This window comes from Hippopotamus amphibius, chromosome 17, assembly GCF_030028045.1.
Source record: "Hippopotamus amphibius kiboko isolate mHipAmp2 chromosome 17, mHipAmp2.hap2, whole genome shotgun sequence".
In the NCBI taxonomy this organism is placed as follows: domain Eukaryota; kingdom Metazoa; phylum Chordata; class Mammalia; order Artiodactyla; family Hippopotamidae; genus Hippopotamus; species Hippopotamus amphibius.
This window is the reverse complement of record NC_080202.1, coordinates 62629138-62655536: the sequence shown is the minus strand read 5'-3', so window position 1 is coordinate 62655536 and position 26399 is coordinate 62629138. Positions and strand designations below refer to the sequence as shown.

Sequence of the window (26399 nt, the reverse complement as noted above, 5' to 3'; positions counted from 1 at the left end):
AAATCCGGTGACCACACGTTCACGGCTAGGTGTCTGGTGTTGGCAGTGCTAATTGTTGGAACGTGTCACATCCGATGGGCCCAATTATGTTTATGGCATTTCCCAAATGTGCCTGCAGAGACGGGGAGGCCTGGGGTCCTTGGTGGATGAAAGCCCTTCTCTTTACGAGCAGAAACCCCAAGCAGGCCGGCTGCGCTGGTGAGCCTGAAGATGTCCCTGTCTTTACACTTTGGTGAACAAGACCAGCGCTGGACGAGACTGCAGTTCGGGTCGAGGTGTCTGGATCCATCCTGTTGGCCCTGAACGCGGAGTAAGTCTTCCACTTTCTCTGTGTGGCAACCGTCCTGTCCCACAAAGTGCTTCCTCACGACCACGTGAATGACAGTGAGTTCACCTTGCGTCCGTTTCCACGGGTTTCCATTCCTCTCGCGGTGTGAGATCTGCCAGCTGCAGAAATGGGTGGCTGAGATCTCTTGATAAACTGTGCATCGCAGCCTTTCAACCGCTAGATGCCGCACATTAGATAAGCGGCTGCTACAAGGCCCTGTTTACGAGAGGGCACTGGCGAGCGGAATTGATCGCATCACTTTATTGGGCTGATCGGTGGATACGTCAGCAAGGAGCTGTTCTGGTGCGGTGGAGAGCGGGCCAAGCAGCCCCGTGAATCTGCTCGTGAATCTGCCCCCGCGGAGCGGGGTGGGGGGGGTGGGGGGCTGGGGGTGTGCGGTTCCGGGCTCCCCTTGTGACCTTGGGCTAATTCTTGCTTCTCGAGTTGACCTTCGGACACCAGAACCTGCTCCCACGCGAGCGTCTGCTGGCCCACCTGAGCAGTTTGCTTCCTTTCTGTCTCTAAAAATCTCAGATGCTTCCGTTTTTTGAAAATTTCAGCTTTATATTTGTTTTGCTTTGCGAATAGTCTTGGTATTCCACGTTCTAGTTCTTTAAAAGGTCCTTTTTCAGTTCCTCCGTCCTTGGGAATGCCATCGCCTCGGTTTCTTCATAATATCCCGCTTTTCGGGTACTCCGTATTGCTGGTGGTCCTAACCCCTGGGAAGCCTTTCTACAAACGAGATAATAAAGTGATTTTGAAGAACAAAGGCATTTTCCAAGTTTCTTTCTCCCAAATCCACGAATGCCGTCCTCCTCATTTCTATTCCAGATCTGAAGTAGTGCCCCCGACCCCCAGGCAGAAAACGAACTTAGGGTTACCAAGGGGAAAAGGAGGGAGGGACAAATTAGGAGGTTGGGATAAACATAAACACACTGCTGTATATAAAATAGATCATCAACAAGGACCTACCGTACAGCACAGGAAACGATACTCAATATTTTGTAATAACCTACGAGGGAAAAGAATCTGAAAAAGAATATATATCTACATATATATATATGCACACGTATGTATAATTGAATCACTTTCCTGTACACTTCAAACTAACACAATATCGTACATCAACTATACTTCAATTAAAAATTTACCAGAAAAAAAGGAGTGGCCTGGAGTGATATCTTTCTTGATGGCAGTATTACGGCTAAGGTTGCCTAGAACACGGACCCATGCTTCCGGGCTGAGGGAAACATCTCATTGCCAGGCACAGATAGCAGCTACATTTTCCCCCAGAATTCACAGAAAATTTCTGATACGTGTTGTCCTGTCTACAACATAAAGGTGTTCGCTGCTTCTTCTCAATTACTTCATCATGGTGCTTCAGTCTAACCGGAAGTGTAGTGGGCCACAAGAGTTAGATCAGTGGTTTATTAGAAAAGGATGTAACTCAGGAACAGGCAGATGGAAGAGATGCTGAGGGCGAGGGATGTGGGAAGGCGCTCGGAGCTCCCGGACCCTTCCCACCTGCCGCTCCCCCAGCACCTCCACGTGTTCACCAACCTGGAAGCTCCAAAATTAACCTTTTTATAGCAAACGTGTCAGTGGCATTTAGTATATTCACATTACTGTGCAACCGCCCCCTGTATCTAGTTCCAGAACAGTCTACTGCTGCAAAAGGGAGCTCTGGACCGTTAAGCAGTTACTTCCCACCTCCCTGTGCGCATCTCCTGGCATCGCCAGTCTGCTTTCTGTTTCTGTGGATTTACCAATTCCGAATATTTCATACACATGGGGGCCCTACCATATGTGACCTTCTGTGTCTGACTTCTTTCGCTGAGCATAAGATGTTCACGGTTCACCCATCGGAGCGTGTACAGTACTTCATTTCCTTTCATGGCTGAAGGATATTCCGTTGAGTGTGTACACAATTTGTTCATCCATGCATCAGCTGATTTGCTCCTCTTGGCTACTGTGAGCAGTGCTGCGCGAACACGTGTGTGCATGTAATTATTTGAGTCCCTGTTTTTAGTTCTCGTGGGTATAGACCTAGGAGTGCAGTTGCCGGGTTATATGGTAAGTCTACGTTCAGCACCTTGAGGAACTGCCAAACCATTTTCCGCAGAGGCTGCACCATTGTACAGTCCTAGCATTGCGCGAGGGCTCCAATTGCTCCCCGTCCACGCCAACACTTGCTATTTTCTGGTTCTGTTTTGTTTTTAGTTACTGTGGCAGGCCCCGTGGATGTGAGGAACACTGAGGTTCTGTGCCCTGCCTGCGGAGTTCCAAACGCCTGGGACATCCAAGCAGTGCTGGGGCCCCCAGCTGAGCCAAAGCTGTGCTATATTCTCAAGGTTCCCACAGCTATTCTGGGTCACACTTTGGGCAACAAAGCTTTGTATCATATAGAAATTCGTTCAGCTTCAACATGTAAACAAATGTGAATCCATGGGGCCAAGTCAAGGGACCCGTATCTGAAGCAGGTTCTGGGCTGCCATCTCTGGCCTGTTCTTTCCATTCTGATCTTTTATTCTCTAGGTCGGTCCTCTTGAGGCACCACTGGTTCTCCAGACATGCTGGAACGTACTCCTCAGACAAGCCGGGGGATCTCCGCCCTGCAGGTTTCTCGTTAGGGTGGAAGGTGGTGCCAATCACGGCTGATACAGGAGGACAAACAGCTTTGGGGACCAAAGGCTTCGGTTCCTTTGAACCAAAGATACTGCGTGACATCAAAGAGGGAACATATTAGAGGCACATCTCAGAGGCGGCTAATGCCTGTATCCCAGCCATAGCGTAGAAATATGGGATGGAGAGAGAGAAGCAGATCATTGGCGAAGAGGTAGTGGCTGAAGCCAGGAGAGCAGGTAACGTGTAACAGAACATGCGTCAGTTGGTGGAGAGCTGGAATGAAGTGTCCTGGTTTGATGTTTGGAGTATTCCTTTATCTTTAGTTACACTACCGGGAGGGAGGCTGGCTCGCATGCTGAGCTGGCCAGGGCAGCTCTAAGTCACACATTGCTGATGAGTGAGGACCTCTGTTATAAATGGAAATGTGAACTGTCAAATGCTCATTGGCTGAAACTAAGTGCCCCGCTTTATTTTGGTGCCTAATATCCCCAGGATCGTCTGTTTTCCTTATTGATTGCAAATACCGCAGGGGCTAAAAAGCTGGTGTGTTTTCCAAAAACACGACTGAGAGTTTTCATGGCTGCATATCTGAAGTGGGCGTGATTTAGACATTTCATGATTTCTCTGAGGTCAGAAACATCCTTTGGTGGGGTCCCAATTTCCTATGGAAGTTTGGTTCCAGAGGTTATTTAAGAGCCTTTAGGGAAGACATCGAGTGGACAAGACGTATCTTAAAATATTGAAAGTGGCAATTTCCCAGGCCCTCAGTTCTTCCCTTTCTGCTCTCTCCCCAGGGATCTATTCCCACACTTGGGGGTTTAAGTCAGCCTCTATCTACAGATGACCCTGGCCTGACCTCGCTCTCTGGAATTCTCTGCCTGCCTCTGACTTCCACGGCTCAGCCACACGCACTCCGATGGCATCCCTGATGGCATCTCTGTCTCCTGAGCCCTCGGAAGAATCCCGCTTCAGCAGCCCCCAGGGCGTGGTGAGACAGGTGTTCTTTAAAAAGGGACTTGCTGCACACCAAGGACAGGAGTCGTTTGTTTTGCACCCTTTCATGCATGGACCATTTGGTCCTTGGACGGCTGTTCATTTCCATTCTCCTGGTCTCCCGGTCTATGAACATAGCATAGATGCTGAGGTCTTCCTGACCCAGGTCTGTAATCTCCCGTGCACAGTAGCCCCATGCCTTCCAGCCCCCGGGGTTTTTATCCCATTAGCCTGTGTGTTTCCCTCAGAGCACTTACCGCAACCTGAAATGATCTTGTTTGTTTGTTTGCATGTTTACTGCCCATCACCTCCAGCTAGAAGGTTAAACTCCAAGAGAGCAGGGTCTCCTCCTAGCATCTAGAGCAATGCTTGACCACGTGGTAGGAGCTCATGAAATATTTGCTGCATGACTGACTTACAGAGTCAATAATTTAAACATCATATAAAAGTCATTAATTAAACTTATAAATTTATAAGTTATAGTCAAGCGTTCCAGGAACGCGTCATCAGTGTCGTTTCTGGTCTCTCTCAGACAATGATGCGTCCACAGTTAATCAGTATTGTGACCAAACGTCAATTAACTGTATTAGTGGCTCTCGAACTTTTTGGATCCCCTTGGCACTCAGCAACTCCTGAGAACCCCACAGGGCCAGTGTTTGTGTGGGGCACACCTATCATGATTCGGTGCCATAGAGGTGCAAACGGAGAAGAGCTCAGAATATTTGTTAATTGATTCATTAAAAATAGTGTGGGGCACATCTATCATGATTCGGTGCCATAGAGATGGAAACGGATATTTGTTAATTGACTCATTAAAAATAATAAACCCATCATATATTAACATTAATGCCATATTTTTTTTCCTGTTTCCAAAATGAACAAAACATGGGGAGGAGGGGCATTGTTTTACATGTTTACAAACCCCTTCAGTGTCTGGCTTAACAGAAGACAGCTGGGTTCTCTCAGCGGCTTCTGCGTTGAGCATGTGGTGGCATCACGTGTCGTGTAGCCTTCGGCAAACCCCGCTGTGCACTTACGAGAGGACAAGAGTGAAAAAGGTGAGGCATTCCTTAGCGTTATTTTGAAAATAGTTTTGAATTCACAGGTGCCTCAGGAGATTCTTGAGTAGCCGCAGAGATCCCTGAAGCACATTTCGAGAGGAAATGAACAATTTTAATGGAGAGGAATACTTTTCTTTGCCTTTGAACTACATCACCTTTAAACACTATATCTTCCTCTTCAACATCCTTTGCTTAGCTTACTATAAAACTCTATTCCTCAAAAATATGTCCTTGCCAAAGGCGGCCAGGAGGCACAGTGAGGGTTGAATGATGGAAAAGTGAACCGAAGGTCAATGTTGATCGCTCTCTGACCCGTTCACACAGAAACAAAAACATCAATAATAAAAACATGAGCCTTTACTGCATGCTCCGTATTCTCCCAAGACTCCCTGCTCTTCACAACAACACTTCCGGGTGGGAATTACTGGCCTCGTTTCTGGACAAAGAAAGGAAAGCTCAGAAAACCTAAGCAACGTATCCACGGTCCCCAAGCTGACGAGTGACAGAGTGATGACTCTTTTACTCCGAAAGCATATGCTCTTTTACCCTCACATGCTAGGTTACCACCCCACGGGAAGAAAAAACCCAGAAACAATGGAGAGTTCACTGTACAAACCAACCTTGTTTTGCATAAATGAATCAAAGAATTTTAAAAATACAGTTTTTCCTTTCTCTTTCAATTATGTGTAACTGAAAAGAAGTCAATGCTTTTTTTTCCTGGTTTGATAAGTAATACATCTACAGCAAAAGACTGAAGAGCAACAAATATCCATCAATAGAAGACAGGTTACATTAACTTTGGCCCGTGGATAGATGGGTGACTATGTGGTCATTGGAAACAGGAAGGCGCTTCTCCAGGTACTGACATGGAACCATCCCTGAGAAGCGTTCTATGAAAAAATAAGGTAGTGCAAGGTCTGCTTCTAATCAAAAAAAGTGTGTCTTGATGTGCACAGGTAATGTGTCTTCCGTGAACTCAATGAGAGGACAATCTGTGACCCTGGTCCCTTCCTCCCGCATATGCACACTTTGAGGTATCGTCTGGGCAGCTCCCTAACTTTTCAGGTCCTTCCAGAGAGTAGAACGAGTCCCTCTCATAGCCAATCCAAAACCACCATCTCTACCTTTCCTCCTTCCCCACCTCCTGCTCCCCACTCCATCTCCAACTTCTTCTGCGTTGAGACCAGGAGAGATTAGGGGACTGGGGTGAAATCTGGGTCCGTGACATCCCTGTAGGTTTCTCCCCGCCCCAACCCTCTCCCCCATTAGGGCAGCATCTCCAAATGCCTCCAAAAGCCTGTCGCTCTCACGGGCCCCCTTTGTGGTTACTCAGAGGGCTCTCGTGGGCCCCCCGGCACTGCCTGCTTCCTGATCTGGGTGACGTGCTCTTTGGCTGACCTCCCAGGGCTCTCATCCTAGGCTTCTTCCCCCAGCAGCCATCCACAGCCTCTGTCTTCTGCTGCACTGGTGGGTGGCAGGTGGGGCCCTTCAAGTAGCTTCTGTCTTTTTTTCTCCCATACACACTACTAGATATAAAATATAGAACCAACAAGGACCTCGGTAGAGCACAGGGAACTCTACTCAGTACTCTGTCATAACCTATCTAGGGAAAAAATCTGAAAAAGAACAGATATATGTATGTGTATACGTGATTCATTTTGCTGTGCACCTGAAATGAATGCAACATTGTACATCAACTATACACTACTATAAATAAGAATTAAATTAGAAAACAAAAGGGATGGCTTCTGTCTTGACAGTTTCTCCAGCCTCCGTTACTCTGGGAGCTCACCAGTCCTCACTCTGACAAGGCTGGGTAGAGACTTCCCCACCACTGTCCTCTCTCCCCTCACCCTCCATCTTTCTCCCCCATCTTCTAGGGGACCCAGGACGAATGCCCAAGAACCTTCCTCCTCTCTCTGCTCAGACACACTGGCTTGGGCCTGAGAGTCTTCACAGCACAACAAAGCTTCTATCCAGGACCAGCGGCATAATTTTCAGGACCCACTGCAAAATGGAAATGCAGGGTCCTTTGTTCCAAAAGCAAGAAAAAGTATGATTTAAGGCACTAAACTATAAAGCTTTTTCCTTTAAAAATATTTTATTAGTTGTAAAACGTAATGGGGGACTTCCCTGGTGGCGCAGTGATTAAGAATCTGCCTGCCAATGCAGGGGACACGGGTTCAAGCCCTGCTCTGAGAAGATCCCACATGCCGCGGAGCAACTAAGCCTGTGTGCCACAACTATTGAGCCTGCGCTCTAGAGCCTGCAAGCCACAACTATTGAGCCCGTGTGCCGCAACTATTGAAGCCCACGTGTCTAAAGCCCGTGCTCCGCAAAAAGAGAAGCCACTGCAATAAGAAGCCTGCACACCGCAATGAAGAGCAGCCCCCGCTCACAGCAACTAGAGGAAGCCCATGTGCAGCATCGAAGACCCAGTGCAGCCAATCAATCAAGCAATCAATCAATAAAACGTAATGGTGATAAGAAAAATACACGGGTGGCAACATGACGTACAAACAGCAAACAATACCATCTGGGGCTGGAGTGTATCTCACGCAGTGCTTCGCTGCTGTGATACACTGATTGGTCTTCAGGAGTTCCTGGCTCACTTTTCTGCTAATTCATTTATGCGGTTGTCAAATGTTATGCTTTTAGTAACCTTATTTTTAATCGATGTGATTGAAAGTGATGTCAGCTGCTTTCATCAAATGCCTGATTGTAAACCTTTTTGAAGTTTGAGGATTACTCTGCAGGAGCAAGTTTCAGTTTCTTGTACGATCCCCGTAAGTTACAGCAGGCATCAGAGGAAACATTAAAATTGTTAGTGTACAAATTTACACATAAATAACTCAGACTACACAGAACAGATTCTCCTGATCTATTAAATAAATGTACCCATCAATTGGCCTGTGTCTCTTGGATACGCATCACTGATTTCTGGAAAGGGGGGTGATTTCAACTTTGCTTCCCATTCCAAAAGCCTTGGAGATTAGGGGAAATGGAGTGGAAGTGGGGGCTTCCTAGGTGGCGCAGTGGTTGAGAATCTGCCTGCCGATGCAGGGGACACGGGTTTGAGCCCTGCTCCAGGAAGATCCCACATGCCGCGGAGCAACTAAGCCCATGCGCCACAACTATTGAGCCTGCACTTTAGGAGCCTATGAGCCACAACTATTGAGCCCATGTGCTGCAACTACTGAAGCCCACGCGCCTAGGGCCTGTGCTCCGCAACAAGAGAAGCCACAGCAATGAGGAGCCCGTGCACCACAACGAAGAGTAGCCCCCACTCACTGCAACTAAAAAGAAAGCCCACGCACAGCAAAAAAGACCCAACACAGCCAATAAAATAAATAAATAAATAAATTTATTAAAAAAAAGGAGTGGACGGGAGCTTACTCTTTTATTTGTAGGATTTGCCACTGTTTGGCTTTTTTTTTTTTTTAATTTTTAAAATCTTTGTTTTGCTTTTTAAACACGGGCACATCTTAACTGTTCAATTTGAGAACTTGTTGACAAGAAAAGGAACCCTGCAAGAAAGAAACGCATGGTGCCTCGCAATCTCAGTGCCCAGCCGCTCACTGGTAATATGCGGGCCCTTGCTAATCTTCCCAACGCCGTTAATGGTTACATTTTTATAGCATTCCTTTTGTATTAGACACAACTATCAGCATCTCCAATTCAGCTGAAAAATGGTAAGCTTGAAAAATTGCCAAATGTCAAGCATTAAGTCAGATCAACTCTGCTTTTTCCTGGGGCTAAGTTTTTGGAAAGGTAGGGGGTCAGCTGTCATTTTGGTGGTTGTTTTTAGAAAGACGAGGTGTGCTTGCTAACGAATGAAGAGGATGCTGACAGAAGGTTATTTCCTGCATTGAACACGCTGTGTGTGTGTGTGTGTGTGTGTGTGTGTGTGTGTGCGCGCGCGTGTGTGTGCACGCAGGAGGAGCCACGGGCTGGCTGCCCTGCACAGCGGTGCCCCAGGGGCTGCTTGAGCTCTGGCTGCCTGCCATCGGGCGTAGTGGGAAGGCTGGCACCAGGCAGGCAGGGCTGCCTCCGGTCGCATGAAGAGGTGTCAGCAGAGCAGGATGTCAGGTGCTTGCTCTCACAGTGGCCCCGCATCAAGGCCTCTCCATCAGCTCCTCAGATAAAAAGCCAAGAGCACCAACATTCAAAATCGCAACCCCCAAGTCTTCCTATTCGGTGAAATAAGTACATAAAACATTTAAATGATCTTTTTGTAAAAATTACAAAATCCAGATCCGGTTTATTTCTATTGATTTCCATTTGCATGGAATATCTTTTTCCATCCCCCCCCTTTCAGTCTGCATGTGTCCCTAGATGAGAAGTGGGTGTCTTGTAGACAGCATACGCACGGGTCTTGTTTTTGTGTCCATTCAGGCAGTCTGTGTCTTTTGGTTGGAGCATTTAATCCATTTCCATTTTAGGTAACTATCCATATGTATGTTCTTATTGCCATAGGTTAATTGTTTTGGATTTGTTTTTGTAGGTTGGATTTATTTCCATAATGAGAGGACGGTTTCACACTCAAAGATCAATGAACACATTTAATGCAATTTTAACATATTAATGGACAAAGAGGGGAATGTAACCCTCTTGATAGATCTTCTAGTCGATTGATACGTTCCAGTTCATTCAGGATGTGAATTCTCAGCCAGCTGGAAATAGAGGGGAATTTCCTTAACCTAATAAAAGGCATCTACCAAAAACTTCCAACAAATAGCACACTTGCTGTAGAAACATGGCAAGAATTTCCTGGGAGTCAGGTCTGCATATCCTATGTCTCTGCACAGCCCTTAGATGAGATAATCTTTATCAATCAGCAAAAAACCTCAAGAAGCATAACACTGAGCAAATAAAGCAGGCAAAGTAGCAGAATGGGTGTCACGCGAAACAGTTCCTCTAAGTCCTGCTTTAGCCGCGGCCCAGCTGTTTCAATACATAGTCTTGTCATCCTGCTGATGTCAGAACATTTTCTAATTTCCATTATGGTCACATATATATATGTGTGTGTGTGTGTGTGTGTGTGTCTAAATATTTAAAAGAATACTAAAAATTTTACTTTTTTAGTATTTATATATGTATACGTATATTTAGGAATACTAAAAAATCTCTATGTGTCAAGTTTTTATTTGTTCTTCCTATCTTTAAAGTGGATTTCAGATTTTACAGAGAAGATGATGACGTCGTGTTTGTTTGGGGGTCACTTGATTTCCTCCTAGCCCAATGCATCTGCGCGTGTGTTTGTGCTGGGGGGGCCTGGTCCATCCTGGTACACGTTGTATCGTGTTTAAAAACACTCTGATGCACTAACTGTTGGGTCCCAGAGCTCTCTCCATACGTTCATCAGATCAGTCTTTGAAATTGTTCAGACCTTGTATTTTCTTGCTGATGTTTCGGGTTGGTCTATTGGACAGTTACTAGGAGACAGGATGTTAAAAAATCATTCCCCGTGGCTAAAATGGTTGTACATTCTGTATAGAATCACCAGGTATTTGCTGCCCAAAGGATTTCTGGATATCTACTCTGTCACACTGGGGAAAGTAGAAGTCTCTGTTTCTCCCTTTCTTAATTATAAGAGAGATTTTTGGGGAATAGCTAATATATGCATGTAGTTCATAATTTGAAAGTACAGAAAGGCATGTGAAAAAGTATGTCCCCATCCTCCCCCGCCTCCACTGCCGCCCTGGCCCCTCCACCCGGGGCCATGGTCACCCAGCCTCCCTCCCTGGGGGGAGCTAGTCTTACCTGTTTCTTGTGAATCATTCCAGAGATTGCCTGTCTGTCTGCCTTTCTCCTTTTCTAACATAGACATTCATGCAATATAGACGGTTTCCTGTTCTCTACCTAGTTTTTATTTTTTTAAAAAAAATTTTATTTTTTTATATTTATTTTATTTTATTTATTTGGTTGTGCTGGGTCTTCGTTGAGGCAGGCCGGCTCCTTAGTTGCGGCTCATGGGCTTCTTAGTTGTGGCATGTGACCTCTTAGTTGTGGTCCACACGTGGGATCTAGTTCCCTGACCAGAGATCGAACCCAGACCCCCTGCATTGGGAGCTTGGAGTCTTAACCACTGCACCACCAGAGAAGTCCTTCTACCTTGTTTTTACTCCTTTAGAGATGTTCAATGAAAAATCTCACCATAGGAGAACATTTGTTTCATCTTTGGATGGCTGCTTTTTCCATTGTGAGAAAAAATATATATCTTTATATATTATGTACGTTATTATATATCTTATATGTATTAGTGAACTACCCTCTGTTAATGGCTATTTGTAGTGTTTCTAATGAAGATTCTTGCACCTGTACCGTTCCTGTGTGGACCTGGAGGAAGCACGTCTGTGAAGTTCAAGGTCATGAGCACCTTAAGTTTTTCTGGATGACTCGCCAGTTCTCTCAACATGGTGCACTGGGGAGTTCATTCTCCCCTTGTCAGCTGGAAATGCTGTCTCTATTGAAAGTTAAAATGTCTATATGTTTGAGTCTATTTTGATCTTTTCTTTCCTGAGCCCCTGGTGTGTGTGTGTGTGTGTGTGTATTCATGCCATGCTTGGTAATAAATATATTAATATCTGGAGGGACAGTCCCGCCCTCATTATTTTCTAGACTATTGTTCATTTTTCCATAGGAGCCTTACAATTTGTTTACTTTTGCAAAACAAAATCAAAGCATAAAACAAAAATATAAAACTTTGTGTTTTTTATTAGTTAGATTTATGAATTTGTTTGGGGTCATCAACACTGCTGTGATGCTGCAGGACGAGGAGACGTGTTCCACGTGTTCGAGCCGCTGAGCGGTCCTTCCGGGCGCTGCTAGTTTTCTCCAGGTGGGTCTGTCACTCCTCTTGTTAAGCTGACCTGCAGGTCCTTCATGCCTTTGTCACACGGCTTCGTACATTTCCGGGCCACGTGGTTAGGGATGTACAAGTACGAAATTACTACATCTTCTCTTTTTTGCTCTTTTATCATTATGTGACACATCTCTATTTCTAATATTATCTTTTTGCCTTAAGTACTGTATTTTTCTCCAACATTAATAGAGCTTTATTAGCTTTCTTTTGACTAGTATTTACCTAATATATCTTTTCCCCATGTTTGGCTTTCAACTGTTCAATGTCATTTTAGGTATACTACTTTTTTAAAATTGAGACGTAATTGAGATATAACATCATATATTTTTATTTATTTTAATTTTATTGAGTATAGTTGATTTACAATGTTGTGTTAATTTCTGCTGTATAGCAAAGTGACTCAGTTATACATACATACTTTTTCACGTTCTTTTCCATTATGGTTTATGCCAGGATATTGCATACAGTTCCCTGTGCTACACAGTAGGACCTTGTTGTCTGTCCATCCTATATATAACAGTTTGCATCTGCTCATCCCAAACTCCCACTCCATCCCTCCCTCATGCCCTCCCCCTGGACAACCACGAGTCTGTTCTCTCTGTCCGTGAATCTGTTTCTGTTTCGTAGATAAGTTCATTTGTGTCATATTTTAGATTCCACATATAAGTGATATTATATGGTGTTTGTCTCTATCTGACTGACTTCACTCAGTAGGATAATCTCTAGGTCCACATCCACATCATATTAGTTTCAGGTACATAACGTGATTTGATATTTGTATACATTATAAGACGATTACCACAATAGGTCTAGTTATCATCCATCCCCACACAGAGTCACAAAAATTTTATTTTTGTGATGAGAACTTTTAAGATCTACTTTCTGAGCAACTTTCAAATACACAATGCAGCCTTACTAACTGTAGTCACCGTGCGGTGCAGTGCACTCCAGCACTTACTTTCTAATTGGAAGTTTGTATATTTTGACCCCCTCCACCCATTTCACCTCTTTGGGCAACCACCAAACTGTTCCCTGTATTTATGAGTTTTGTTTTTTGTTTTTTGTTCTTATTTTTTTAGATTCCACATATAAACACTGTGACATCATACAGTATTTATCTTTTAATGTCTGACTTATTTGACTTGGCATAATGCCCTCAAGTTCCATCCACGTTGTTGCAAATGAAAAGATTTCCTTCTTTTTTATGGTTAAATAATATTCCTTATTTTCCTTTGAAAATTTTTTTTTAAATTGAAGTATGGTTGATGTACAGTAATATTATACAAGTTACAGGTGCACAATATAGCGGTTCACAATTTTAAAGGTTATGGTCCATTTATAGTTATTATAAAATATTGGCTGTATCCCCTGGGTTGTACAATATATCCTTGTTGCCTTTTGTTTTTTATAAATGTATGTATGTAAGTATGTATGTATGTATTGGCTGCACTGGGTCTTCGTTGCTGCACGTGGGCTTTCTCTAGTTGTGACGAACAGGGGCTACTCTTCGTTGCTGTGCATGGGCTTCTCATTGCTTCCCTTGTTGAGAGAAGCACAGAGCGGAGCACAGGCTCTAAGCGCTCAGGCTTCAGGAGCTGAGGCTCGTGGGCTCCGTAGTTGTGTCTCACAGGCTCTAGAGCGCAGACTCAGTAGTTGTGGCGCACGGGCTTAGTTGCTCCGCGGCATGTGGGATCTTCCCAGACCAGGGCTCGAACCCGTGTCCCCTGCATTGGCAGGTGGATTCTTAATCACTGCCACCAGGGAAGCCCCTTGTGGCTTATTTTATACCTAATAGGCTGTACCTCTTACTCCCTTCCCCCATCTCCCCTCCCTGCTTCCCTCTCTCCGCTGGGAACCACTAGTTCGTTCTCTAGATCTGTCAGTCTGTTTCCTTTCTGTTATATTCACTAGTTTGTTGCCTGTCTTTAGATTCCGCAAATAAGTGATATCGTACAGTGTTTGTCGTTCTCTGTTAATATTCCTTATTTTTTTCTCCACTTATCCACAGATGGACTCTAAGGTTGCTTCCACGCCTAGGCTGTTGTAAATAACGCTGCAGTGAACATGGGGGTGCAGATATCTTTTCGAGTTATTGTTTTTGTTTCCTTTGGATAAATACTCAGAAGTGGAATTGCTGGATCATAATGTAGTTCTATTGCTAATTTTTTGAGGAACCTCCATCCTCTTTTCCACAGTGGCTGCACCGATTTGTCTTAGAGATATCATTGTCCTGGGACTACTTACAATGTTAATTCATCTGTTCAAGGGTTCCCAGACAATCCAGCTACTATACAGATCCACTTGAGGCTGGAGGTTTCAGAGGAAATTTTCCATTTTACCCGGAACTCAGAGGAAGACAGGCTTCTTTGTCTTTCTGAGCTATTGCACAGTTTTTCGCCCTTTTACGGTGGGGGTAGACCTTCAAAGACGTCGCTTTTATGCAGGGGTCTTAGTTTCATTTCCCTGCCTCATGTAGGTCTAAGGCTTCACCTCCTATTTCTGTGTAGGCTACACAATCTAAGCCTGCTGTTCACCAGCCCTAATAGCCTGTCTCTCCCTACCAGTCATAGCATTGGCCCACCCCCTCCCAGATCTGCTCTTTTTGTTCATACTTTTTATTTGCCACGTTTGCCTGTGCCATGTTGTGGCTGCTCAGGTTTCCCTTTCCTTATTGGGAACTTAAGCCAAACATTGAAAACATTGTTATATGCACTCGAAAATTCCCAGGTGATAATAATCAGAAACTTTCCCTTTTACCATAATCTTCTGTCTTCATAGTGACTCATCCATCCAGCCGTTCGTTCATTTATTTGTGTGCTATTACTTCAGCACCTAATACGTGCCAGGTGCTGGTGATACGAAGGGGACAGGAATACATAAAACCCAACGGCACCCCCCCACACGCACGGTCACTATGTGAGTTGATGGCTATGTTAATTAGCTTGCTGGTTTAATCATTATATAAGGTATACTTAATAGCAAAACATCACATTGCATACCTTAAAATATGCAATTTTTAAGTTTGTCAATCATACCTCAATACAGCTGGGGAAAGAAAGACAATAGAAGCTAGAGTTGACGAAGAAAACTTCTCAGAGGGGGTGGAACTTAAGCTGAGCCGTGAAGATTAAGGGAAAGGAGACCGAGGTGTATCGAGCGCTCAGTGTGGGCTGGGGGCTTTCTTGGTGCTCAGGTGCAAAATGGGAGAAAAGCTCTACCTTTTTTTTTTAAACTTGGAAATGAAAACAAAACAATTTTATTATATCTTGGATCAAAGAAGAAATAAAAGTTAAAATTACATTATGTAGAAAATAATAATAACACTATATTTTTAAGGACTTTTATTGAGATATAATTGACATACAATAAGCTACATATATTTAAAGTGTACAACTTGATATTTTTTCTTATTAGTAATGTATATATGCAATCCTAATCTCCCAATTCATTCCCCCCCAACCCAGCAAATCATCGTGGAGAAATCCTGAGAAGAGCAGTAGCTTATACACACAGTACTATTTGTCTAGAGTCAAAGGGAAGCTCAACAGAGAAGAATGGGAGACCTTGACAGACTTCATTTCCACAAAGGGTTGGATGCCATGTGAGCTCTTAAACCAGCTATTGCCGTCTGTACAAGGATATCATCGCAGACCTCGGAGTGACCCCGTGTCCTTGGATTATGTTGTATTAATACAGCAGTAGGTTTGCTTTGTGAAAGACGGAGGGCAGAGTAAAAACAAGAAGACATCTGCTACTTCTAGTGAGTTAAGCCTTCTAAAAATATTTCTCTTTTAGTGACCGCTTGCTCTTTTGACCCTTTGATCTTTTACTCTGGAAATAGGGCCTTTTAAACTTCCCTACTTCCCTCTCTATGTTTGTAAAATGGTGATAATGCCTGAACCACAGAAGCAGAGGCTTCACTCGGCATCCACAGCTTTTGGAGATGAGAGGTTGTGGGGATAAAGGAGGAAACCTCCCAATTCTTGCAAAGATGGAAGAGCTTCATTCACAAAAATCATGTTCGTTCCATTGATTCTCAAGAGATATTCTTGAAGCTCAGTGACCACGTCTGACCTGTTTAGTGATTCAGTGAACGGCTGACTGATCAACAAGAGAGAGAAGATTCTCTCAGGAACCAGCCAACTTCGCAATCCATTTCACGTTCGTCAGACCGATGTTGGGACCAGGTTTTGCAATGTCTGCATGATTACGGAGTCCTGAAAGCTTCAATGGCTTTCCAGGGGACTGTCCCGTGAAAGTCATTGGGTTGGGGTCTGCGATGGTGTCAGGAGGCACAGGCGTTTGAGGTTAAGGAGATGCTTCTTCTCTGTTTTCCTCTCTCTTCCTCTTCCTCTCTCCTCCCTTCCTACCCCCTCCTTCTCCCCTTCCCCCCTTTCTCCTCTTCCTCCTTCTCCTCTTTTTCTTCCTTCCTCTTTTAAATAAGCGTTCCCCCTCCTTCTTCATAGCCTAAGAATAAGATGTCCTCACTGTGGAAAGGAACAGCGCGCTGTGGCTCCTGCTCCAGAATCAGCCTTGAGTCAGAAATCCGGCCCCACTGCCGATGCGCTGGGTCACCCTGCAGAAGTCGCTCACCGGATCCACCCCAGCTACCCAGGTGTTAGTGGGTGTCCTTGGGCTGGTTACCGCCCAGAGCTGACGTTGTGTGGATTTCACCAGCGCTTCGTGGTCACATGTGTGTCAGACACGTAGCGAGAGCGCCAAGTACTGTTCTATTCATAAAAATCCAAAAAACAGAGACAACTAAAACTACCCATAATTCACGGCTGGGAAACACGTGTTACCTGCAGGTACACTTTTACCATCTCAAGCTTTCAAATGAAGGTCAGCCGAATGAGTTAATGAGTATCTATTTAGCCGGATACTCTGCTATGTAGCGAGAGGCATGTAGCCACAGTTATAACTTAGTCAACATCTTTTGGCCGTCTCCTGTGCTGATTACCTTTCTAGTGTTCATTTCTTCATCCTGGACTCATTCAAAGGCACTTTTTAAGCACTTTTTTATGAACCAGATGCTGCTATAAGTACCGGAGGCACAATAGGGATGAAAACAAAAACTTTGCTCTTGTGAATCTTACATTTCTGTGTGTGTGTGTGTGTGTGAGAGAGAGAGAGACAGAGAGAGACACACACAGAGAGACTAAAACTAGCAGAATATATATAATACGTCATATAGTGATAAATGTGCATCGGATGCGGTGGTATTGGAGGTGGGTAGAAGGTTGCGTTTGGAATAAGACAGGCAGCTGGCGTGTGAGCACAGACCTAAAGGAGGTGGGGCCGCGCCCCAAGGCCGTCAGCGGTTCAGGTGGACGGAACAGCCAGCCCTGAGTGGAGGTGGGTCTTCCGCGTCTGAACAACAGCAAGGACAGCAGTGCTGCTGGAGGATGGATGGGCGGGCTGAGATCGGAGGGGCGGGCAGGCCGCTGGGAGTCTCCTCTGCACCATTTCCAACCTCGCTGGCCTGAGATCTGCTTTGACCAATGAAAGGCGAGAGGAACCTTCCTGCACGGAAGCTTTAAGAGCTAGCATTTCTGTCCCGCTGCCACGATGTTCTAGAAAGAGGCCACTTTTGAAAACTGAGATCTGGTGTGAAGACAATATGGAATGAAATTTCAGGCCACCTGGTAGGTCTGTAGCGTGAGTGAGAAATAAGCTTTCAAATGGCTCGTTTTCCAGCCTGTTTCTGGCTTGGGCTTCTCCTGAAGTTGCACTTGCAAAGCACTTCTTCTAACGTTGTACAAAGTTAAACTGTCCAACAAACTAAGTGCGGGGAAGCTCCTGGGTCAGCCAACGTCTCCCCTCCCCCTCCCCTGCTTTCTGCCTCCGAGCCTGGGAGGGAGCACGGCCTCCACTGTAGCAATAGCAGCCCCATCTGTCTCCCTGCCAAACTCTTCCCCACACTGAAGCCAAAGTAATGTTTCAACATGCACATTTAAGAATGTCTCTTTCCTATTTCAAGTCCCCCAAGTGGAAAAGTACAAAAATATATGGAGAGTCTGAGAGAACAGAACGTCAAAAACATTAAAAGGGAATTCTTCCCAGTGCTACGCGATCGTTCCTGGATAGTGGGCTTGCGGGTGATTTCTAATGTTCCTTTTTTGTATTTTTCCATATTGAAAATGTAAAAGAAAAACCCCACACAGTCCAAAAAAGAAACAGAAGCCCTCTGCCACCTCCCTATTCTGTAACAGACGTGGCAGGTGAATGACGGCCCAGGAGCTCCGACGCGCCTTCCATCGAGAGATGAGCTTCGAGGCCCTTGCCTTTGGAACCGGGCGGGCTGAAGTCTTGTGTTTGACCAAGAGGGTGTGGTGGGAAGAAGTTCTGGGACTTGCGGGTTAGGTCATCAAAAGCCATGCGGGTTTCACCTGGCCCTCTAGGGACTCTCTCTCGGGGAGGACTGCGCCCTCGTGGAAGACGTCTGGCATCTTGAGACGTCCGTCCTGTGAGTCAGCAGAGGCCCTGTGAGTAGGGCCACCTGATTCCTTCCCACCAGCCAGTCCTCTGGCTGAACACCACCCAGTGACCTCAGTGGGCACCGCGTGGAGCACAGGAATCACCCAACCGAGTTCTGCCGACATTCCCGGTCCACGAAGTCAGGAGACACCTTACAACGACTGCTGCATTAAGCGCTGGGTTAATGGTGGCGACGGGTAACTGGAATTCCAGGATGCAGAGAAAGGCTCGGGCAGGGCTGAGGGCCTCCCAGACCTGCCTCCACCCATGTTTCCCTCCCTCCCTCCCTTCCTTTCCTACCGAGCTCCTGCTAATCTCAGACTTCTTATAGGTTCTTGAACCCGCTGTGGTCTTTACTCTCTGTGCTTTTGTCCATGCTGGGCCTCTTTTTTTTTTTTTAACAGCAGCTTTATTGAAGTATAATTGATATTTTTTTAAAAAAGGACACGTTGAATGTATATGTGTGTGTGTGCGCGGTAAGAGGGCTTAACGTGAGATCTGCCCCCTTAACGAGTGTTCAGGTGCACAATATTCTAACGCCGGAGACAAGGCTTTACAGTAAGTAGATCGCCAGAACTTACTCATCTTTAAAAAAATTTTTTACTTTATATTGGAGTATAGTTGATTTACAACGTTGTGTTAGTGTCATAGAACTTACTTGCCTTGTGTAACTGACACTTTCTACCCTTGAGCAACATCTCCCCACGTGCCCCTCCCCCAGCCCCTGGCAACCCCCTTTCTAGTCTCTGCTTCTGTGAGTTGGACTGTTTAGACTCCTCCGAGCAGTGGAATTTTACATGCTGAGGGAAATACGCCAGTCTTTTCTCTTCTACTAGTCTGTGTATGAGTACCTGTTGCTGCTGTAACAAATTAGCACAAGCTTAGTGTCTTGAAACAATGCAAACTTAGGATCTGGAGTCCTGAAAGTCAGCAGTCCTAGGCGAGTCTCACCAGATTAAAATCAAGGTGTTGGCAGGGCCACCTTCCTTCCTGGAGGCTCCAGGGGAGAACTTGCTTCCTTGCGTTTCACGTTGTCTGGAAGTCACCCACGTTCCTGACTCAGGGCCCCCTGCATCTTCAAGGCCGGCAACAGCTGGTCAGGTCTCACATGGCACGTCTCTGACTCCGGCTCCTCTGCCTCCATCTCCCATATTTAAGGATGCTTGGGATTACCTCGGGGCACCCAGATAAGGGCACCTGCAACCTTAGTTCCGTGTGGAACCTTGACTCACCTTTGCGAGGTGATATAAGATACCACAGATTCTGGGGAGTAGTGTGTGGACATCGCTGGGGGCCATTATCCTGCAGACTATAGTCTGCGAGCTCTTCAAATGCACAGGCTGTGACTTCTGCATGACTCCCCTCCAATGCACAACAGGACACCCACAAATAGGTCTTCCAGGATACAGAGACGGGAGATTTGTGCAGAAGGAGCTCAAATGCTAGAGCAAGGGTCAGCAAACTATGGTCCGTCCTTTTCGAACAGCTCACAAGCTAGGAGTGATTTCCCTGTTTTTAAGTGGTTGAAAAAATCTGAATAATATTCTATGAAATGCGAAAACCATAGAGATTCCATAAATAGAGTTTTCTGGGGTGTGGCCATGCCCGTTCATCTATGCATTATCTGTAGCTGTTTGGATGCTACGTTGGCAGAGTTGAGTAGTTGCAACGATGTGACTGCAAATCTAAAATAATTACTGTCTGAACCTTTACAGGAAAAATAAATGCCAGTCCTTGCTGTAGACCCATGCTGTCCAATAGAACTTTGTGAGAATGGAAATGTTCTAGGTCTGCTGTCATCCAGTATGGTAGCCACTGGCCACCCGTGGCACTTGACACGAGGCTAGAGCCGGTGAAGAACAGACTTTTACACTTTTTTTTAAATTATAATTAATTTCAGTTTAAAGAGCCACCTGTGGCCACTGCAGTGGGCAGCTCAGCACTGGGAGAGGAGATGATGAAGATGAGGATGCCATGAGTTCAGGTGTCAGGAACCCTGCAAAGAGAACAAGGACGATGTTCTTCTAATTCCCATTGTACAGATGAGAAAACTGAAGCCACGGGAGGCAAAATGGTCTGCCTAAGGTTATGTGGCTTCTCAGTGTCAAAGGCAGAACCTAGGTAGGTGGACTTTGAAGTTGTCACTCTAACCACGGAGCCAGAGGAGTCGTGTCCACACTGAATTGTAGCGTGGAATGTGCTGTGTGCTATGAAATAAGGGAAAACGGGGCAGGGAAATAAATGAGGGAAAAACATCTGACCAGGGAGGAAAGAGGCATCTTCATGGGTGCCAAACTCCTCAAGCTGAGCTTGGACACCTGGGCAGGATTTTTTTTTTTAAGCAGTAATCTTTTTTTTTTTTTTTTAATAAATTTATTTTATTTTTGGCTGTATTGGGTCTTGGTTGCTCTGCACACGGGCTTTCTCTAGTTGTGGTGAGCAGGGGCTGCTCCTCGTTGCGGTGCGTGGGCTTCTCATTGTGGTGGCTTCTCTCGTTGCAGAGCATGGGCTCAGCAGTTGTGGCTCGCAAGCTCTAGAGCGCAGGCTCAGTAGTTGTGGCGCACTGGCTTAGTTGCTCCGTGGCATGTGGGATCTTCCCGGATCAGGGGTCGAACCCGTGTCCCCTGCATTGGCAGGTGTATTCTTAAACACGGCGCCACCAGGGAAGCCCTGGACAGGATTCTAACTGAGAGCTGTGTGCTTGACCCAGGTCAGGGAGTGGCCTTGGGAGAGGAGAGCGCTGCAGGGGGCCGGGAGAGCAGCGCAGTTGGAAAACCCATGTCAGAACTCCGCCAGCCCAGGGCCACGAAAGTTTTCTCCACAGAGGGGTGCACTTCCTCTTTTCTATCAATAACAACCACGTACAGGACCTTGTCTCCCTTCTCACTTTGACTAGGAGCTTAGCGTCAAACTTGAACGTGACAATAGCACCAGGAGGAGAATCTTACAGCTTGAATATTTGTCTTTCATCCTCACTCTCCCCCCCGCCCGGCTTGATTTCTGCTCTCATGTATGGGTTTTTTCCTGATTTAATATTTGCTCTTATTCATGTTCTAGCAGAAGTTCCTTATGTGCTTATGAACGTGTCCGGGTGTGCATAACCCAGTAGGTCCCAGTTGGACGAGGATCGAGGGTGAATTCCGAAAGCTAAGTTGGAAAAGTTAAGTTGGTGTCAGCATCCCCGCCCTCGCTGCCTCTAGAGGTCAGGCTCACGCAGGCAAACCGCCCAGAGCCAGCCAGGTGCATCCCCTGCAGCCTTGGCGGGCTGTTGGTCAGACCCCCCACTCCGTTCTCGGAAACCTGGCGATCCCCCCAAAGCCAGCGTGTGCTGCTGCCCCGCTGCGTCCCGGGCTGGCCCTGATGTCTGCGGGCATCTTCTTTCAGGGTTAACTCCCAAATATCCTTGGTTTCAGCCTTGGCATCAGGGAACGTGTGCGCATCCTATACGCTTTCTAAAGCACGCCCTGGACTCGCCACACAATTGTGACTTTTGACGAGGTGACCGCAGTCACCCTCCAGTGGTTTTTTCCCTTGGTTGACATGAAGACTGTGCATTAACAAACAGGTCATTTCCTAATTATTCAACGAGAGCCTGGAGATTTTTATACTGCTATTTTCCAGGAGAGGGTAAGGGACTTATATCACTCAGAGTTCTTTTATGTAAGCAAAGAAACAAACCCTTGATGACACAAGTAGAAAAGGAATGTACTGAACGTTTGCTGGGTAACTCCCAGGACTTCTGGGAAGGCAGGAGAACAGGCTCGGGCAACATGCCAGGTGGGGGCAGCACCGGAAACCACGGTGCAGAGGTGGCTGGGAAGAACACCACTCGGGGTTCACTCCGTGGGCTGTGAGTAGAAAAGCAGGCACTAGAAACAATGCAGCCTTGACCTCTGTGTATTTTCCCCGTGCCTTTCGAGGGATACAAGTTTCAGCACAACAGCCTCATGATTATTTATTGTCTAGTCTCTGGCTAGCTGGTCACACAAAGGCGTCCACGTGGAAAAACAGCTCTGAGCATCCTTTCCCCCTTGATGGCAGCTTGGAAGTGTCATCTTGGTTCCTAGGGTTCCTCCTGTGCTGTGAATTGCCCGGACTCTTCATTTCTTATTCCGTCTCTTGGCAGCATCTGTCTTCTTCTCAAAATGCTCACTCCCCTCGGCTTCTGCAACCTCTGTTCTCTCCTGGTTCGCAGCCTGGTTTCTGGCATCCCTTCCTCCCGCTATCTTCTTGTTCTTGGTCCTCCTCGTGCCATCATCCTTCTTCCCTTTGCTTTTCTCTCAACACCCGCTCCCAGGAGGGATGTCAGTCACGCCCATGGCTTTGTAATTAATAAGCTGATGATTTGAAAGCCCTCAGCTTTCTTCTGAGCTTCCGACCAGCACACAACCAACAGCCCCTCGTGGATGACTCATGGCCCCCCATCCCACCCACCCTCGCTGCTCCTCCCGTGTCCTCTGACTCACCGAAGGGCAGCAGCGTTGAGTCACTGGCTGAGACAGAAACCTGGGGATCATGCTTGAGTCTCCCCTCCTCCTGGTGCCCCACATCAGTCCCCAGGTCCTGTCTCTCCTGTTTCTTTAGTATTTCTGGAATATGCCCAGCTCTACTCACCTGCATCAAAACATTGTTAGTTTAAGCCATCCCCACCCCTCCCCTGGATCACTGCAACAAAATCCAACAAGTGTCTTTGCTCCAAGCTCCCTCACACACCTTGGCCCTGCCCTCGTTTCCTTAGAGGCGGAGGGATGAAGTGTGGACTTGGCCATGTGTCTTCCCTGTACGTGACCGTTGGATGATTCCACAATGGCTGTAAGGAGAAAACCCAAACTTCTAAGGCAGGGGCCGGCAACGATATAGTCTGTGGGCTGACTCTGGCCCATGATATGCTTTTGTGCAGCTCAGAAGCCGCAAATAACTTTTACATTTTAAAATTGTTGAAAGAAAGCAAAAGAATGTGATGTGAAAATTATATGAACTTTATTCAAAATACACAAGGAACTCTTAAAACTCAACGATGAGAAAACAAACAACCCGATTCAAAAATGAGCAAAGGATCTTAATGGACACCTCATCAAAGAAGATATACAGATAGCCAATACACATGCAAAGCCGTGCTGAACATCACAGGCTGTTAGGGAACCGCAGATTAAAACAGCAATGACATAGCACTACCTACCTGATAAAATGCCTAAAACCCAAAACGCTGACAACAGTACATGCTGGTGAGGATGTGGAGCAACGGGACCTGTCATTCACTGCTGCTGGAAACGCAAACTGGCTCAGCCACTGTGGAAGACAATTTGGAGGTTTCTTACAAAAGTAATCATAATGAGACTTCCCTGGTGGTGCAGTGGTTAAGAATCCACGTGCCAATGCAGGGGGCACAGGTTCGAGCCCTGTTCTGGGAAGATCTGGAGCAGCTAAGCCCGTACACCACAACTACTGAGCCTGTGCTCTAGAGCCTGCGAGGCACAACAACTGAGCCGATGTGTCACAACTACCGAAGCCCGCATGCCTAGAGCCCGTGCTCCAGAACAAGAGAAGCAACTGGAATGAGAGGCCCGTGCACCACAATGAAGAGTAGGCCCCTCCCCCCCACTCGCTTCAACTAGAGAAAGCCCACGTGCAGCAATGAAGACCCAATGCAGCCAAAATAAATACATAAATAAATAAATAAATAAATAAATAAATTTATTCAAGTAAAAGGTAATCATACCATGTGATCCAACAGTTGTACTCCTTGCTTTTGAGGGCGGGGCCGTGGCTCATGCTTCATCCTTCTCTGCATCCCAGGCACCTAGGGCCTGCTGTGTGGATGCTCAGGAAATATCTTTTAAGGCTCCTGAACCTGAGGTCCAGGCACGGATGAGTGTCAGTATCTGTGGACCCACTGAAATCAGACACTAAATGTCATGTGTGGATCTGCTTGGGCATATCTTCTGGGGAGAAAGAAGCCCATTGTTCCCGTGAGCTTCTCAGAGGAATCTATGACCAAATTTTTCTTTTTACTGGAGTGTATATGATTGACAACATTGTGTTAGTTTCAGGTGTACAGCATGATGGTTCAGTTGTCTTTATTATATTCCATTCTGGGTTGTTTGAAGATACTGACCAGAACTCCCTGTTTACATGGTAAATCCAGGCAGCTTATCATCACCATGTTTTCTTTAAAGCCCCAAACCTGTGACCTATGATTCAGGGTTAGCATGAGTTAAAACTAGCAAAGGCATAGGAGACCCACGTCTAGGAGAAGAATATTTAGAAGAGACTCGTGTGTATATCTGGGCTTGACTCGACGCGTGCTTGTGACAGTTAATTTTATGAGTCAACTTAGCCAGGCCCTGGTACCCAGTTTTTGGTCACATACTAGTCTGGTTGTTGTTGAGAAGGTATTTTTTTTAGATGTGATTAACCTTTAAAGCAGTACCCTGTAAGTAAAGCAGATCACCCTTCAGAATGTGGGTGGGCCTTACCTAATCAGTTGAAAGCTTTCAGCAAAAAGATTGAGGTTCCCCGAGGAGGAACTTCAGCCTCCAAAATGTCTTCAGAGTCAAGGCTGCAACATCACCTCTTCCCTGGATTTGGATTTCTGGCCTGCTGGCGTGCCCAGCAGATTGGGACTTGCCCAGACCCACAGCTGTGTGAGCCAATTCCTCCAAATAAATTCCTCTGTCTCTCCCTCTCTCTCCCTCCCTCCCTCCCTCCTATTGGTTCTGTTTCTCTGGAGAACTTGGCTCTGTATATAACTCTCTCTCTCTCGTTGAACGTTGTGGGCTTAAACACGCTGCTTTGGATGAAGATGTTTGGGCTGAAGGTATTTTTACCTGGAAAACTCTCTTTAGTATTAAAGCGAAAATTGCCACTCTTCTGGTTTTGTGGTTAATATTCTCAGTGAATACTTCAGATAAACCCCCACCCTCGGTATAGATGAACATTTGCCAGTGAGGAAAGTGGAAAGACTTTTGGCATTGGAATGCTTGCTGGAATTAGGTCATCTCTGAAACCACAATCTTGGGTTCCACAGGAAGGGTATATACTTGGCACAAACGCGATCATCTGAAACGTCCTCCTCGGAAATCTGGAGTACGTGCCTCCGGCCTCGGCCAACGGAAACTTTACACATAAGCAGCACTAAGAAATGGGCTGCCAGGGTATTCCTTCCTTTTAGACACTGGCTTTCTTAGTCCTACTTCTGCTTACCAAATGCACAACTGATATTTATTTTGCTGTTGGGATTGTTTGCTACTGTCTCACAAACATTGTAACAGAAATTAAGGAATTTTGTTTTAAGGAGAAAAATTTGCTTACACCCCCACGACTGCAGAAACATTCTGTGGAGCTTTTTCAAGGACACGGATGAAAAAAAAAAAAAAAAAAAAAAAAGGGCAGACAGACCTTGGAATCCAGGGCAAAAGGAGAAAGCCTCTAGAGAAGGGGAAACCACACAGACACGAGGGTGGAACCATTGTCATTTCGGAAATGAAATCGCTGAGCTGAAATTCTCCCGGCGGCCCCGCGGCCCTGAAAGAGCATTCGCACCTCTTGGAAACCGCCCCGGAGGCTGTGTGGCTTTCGCGAGCAGCTGTCTCAGGGAGCTCTCCCCCGGCTCCGCGATCTGCTGCACGTCTCCCTTGTCGTCTTTCAGAGCCGCAGCCCCCGCGGGCTCGACAACTAGAACAAGGCTGAGCACGAGGGTCACCGGAAACGGCAGCCCGTGGCTGGACTGGGGCCTGAGCGCGGCGGAACGGGGACACCCAGCCAGGCCTCAGCACGGGGTCGGCTGGCACTCAAAGCACGGGCTCAAAGTCACCAGCTAGCTGGTTTCCCTAGTCCCAGCGTCTTGCCGGTCTTAGGAAGGTAGCCCTGATGACGGGACAGAGTACAGCTCAGTCTGAGCCCAGACGGGTGGGTCGCTGGTGGGGACGGGCAACATCGCCCTGCCCTGCGCGGGGCACTTGCTTGTATACACGCTGCAAGGGAGGGTGATTCAGCTCCCTGCCTGGGCACGAGCCGCCCTGTCACTTCACGGCTCCAGGCCTCATTTTCC

At 46.4% G+C, this 26399-nt stretch overlaps 1 pseudogene; it reads right to left on the bottom strand.

Moving 5' to 3' along the window:
* Positions 1-364: 364 nt before the first annotated feature.
* Positions 365-26285, bottom strand: LOC130839657 (AMSH-like protease; annotated as a pseudogene).
* Positions 26286-26399: the final 114 nt, after the last annotated feature.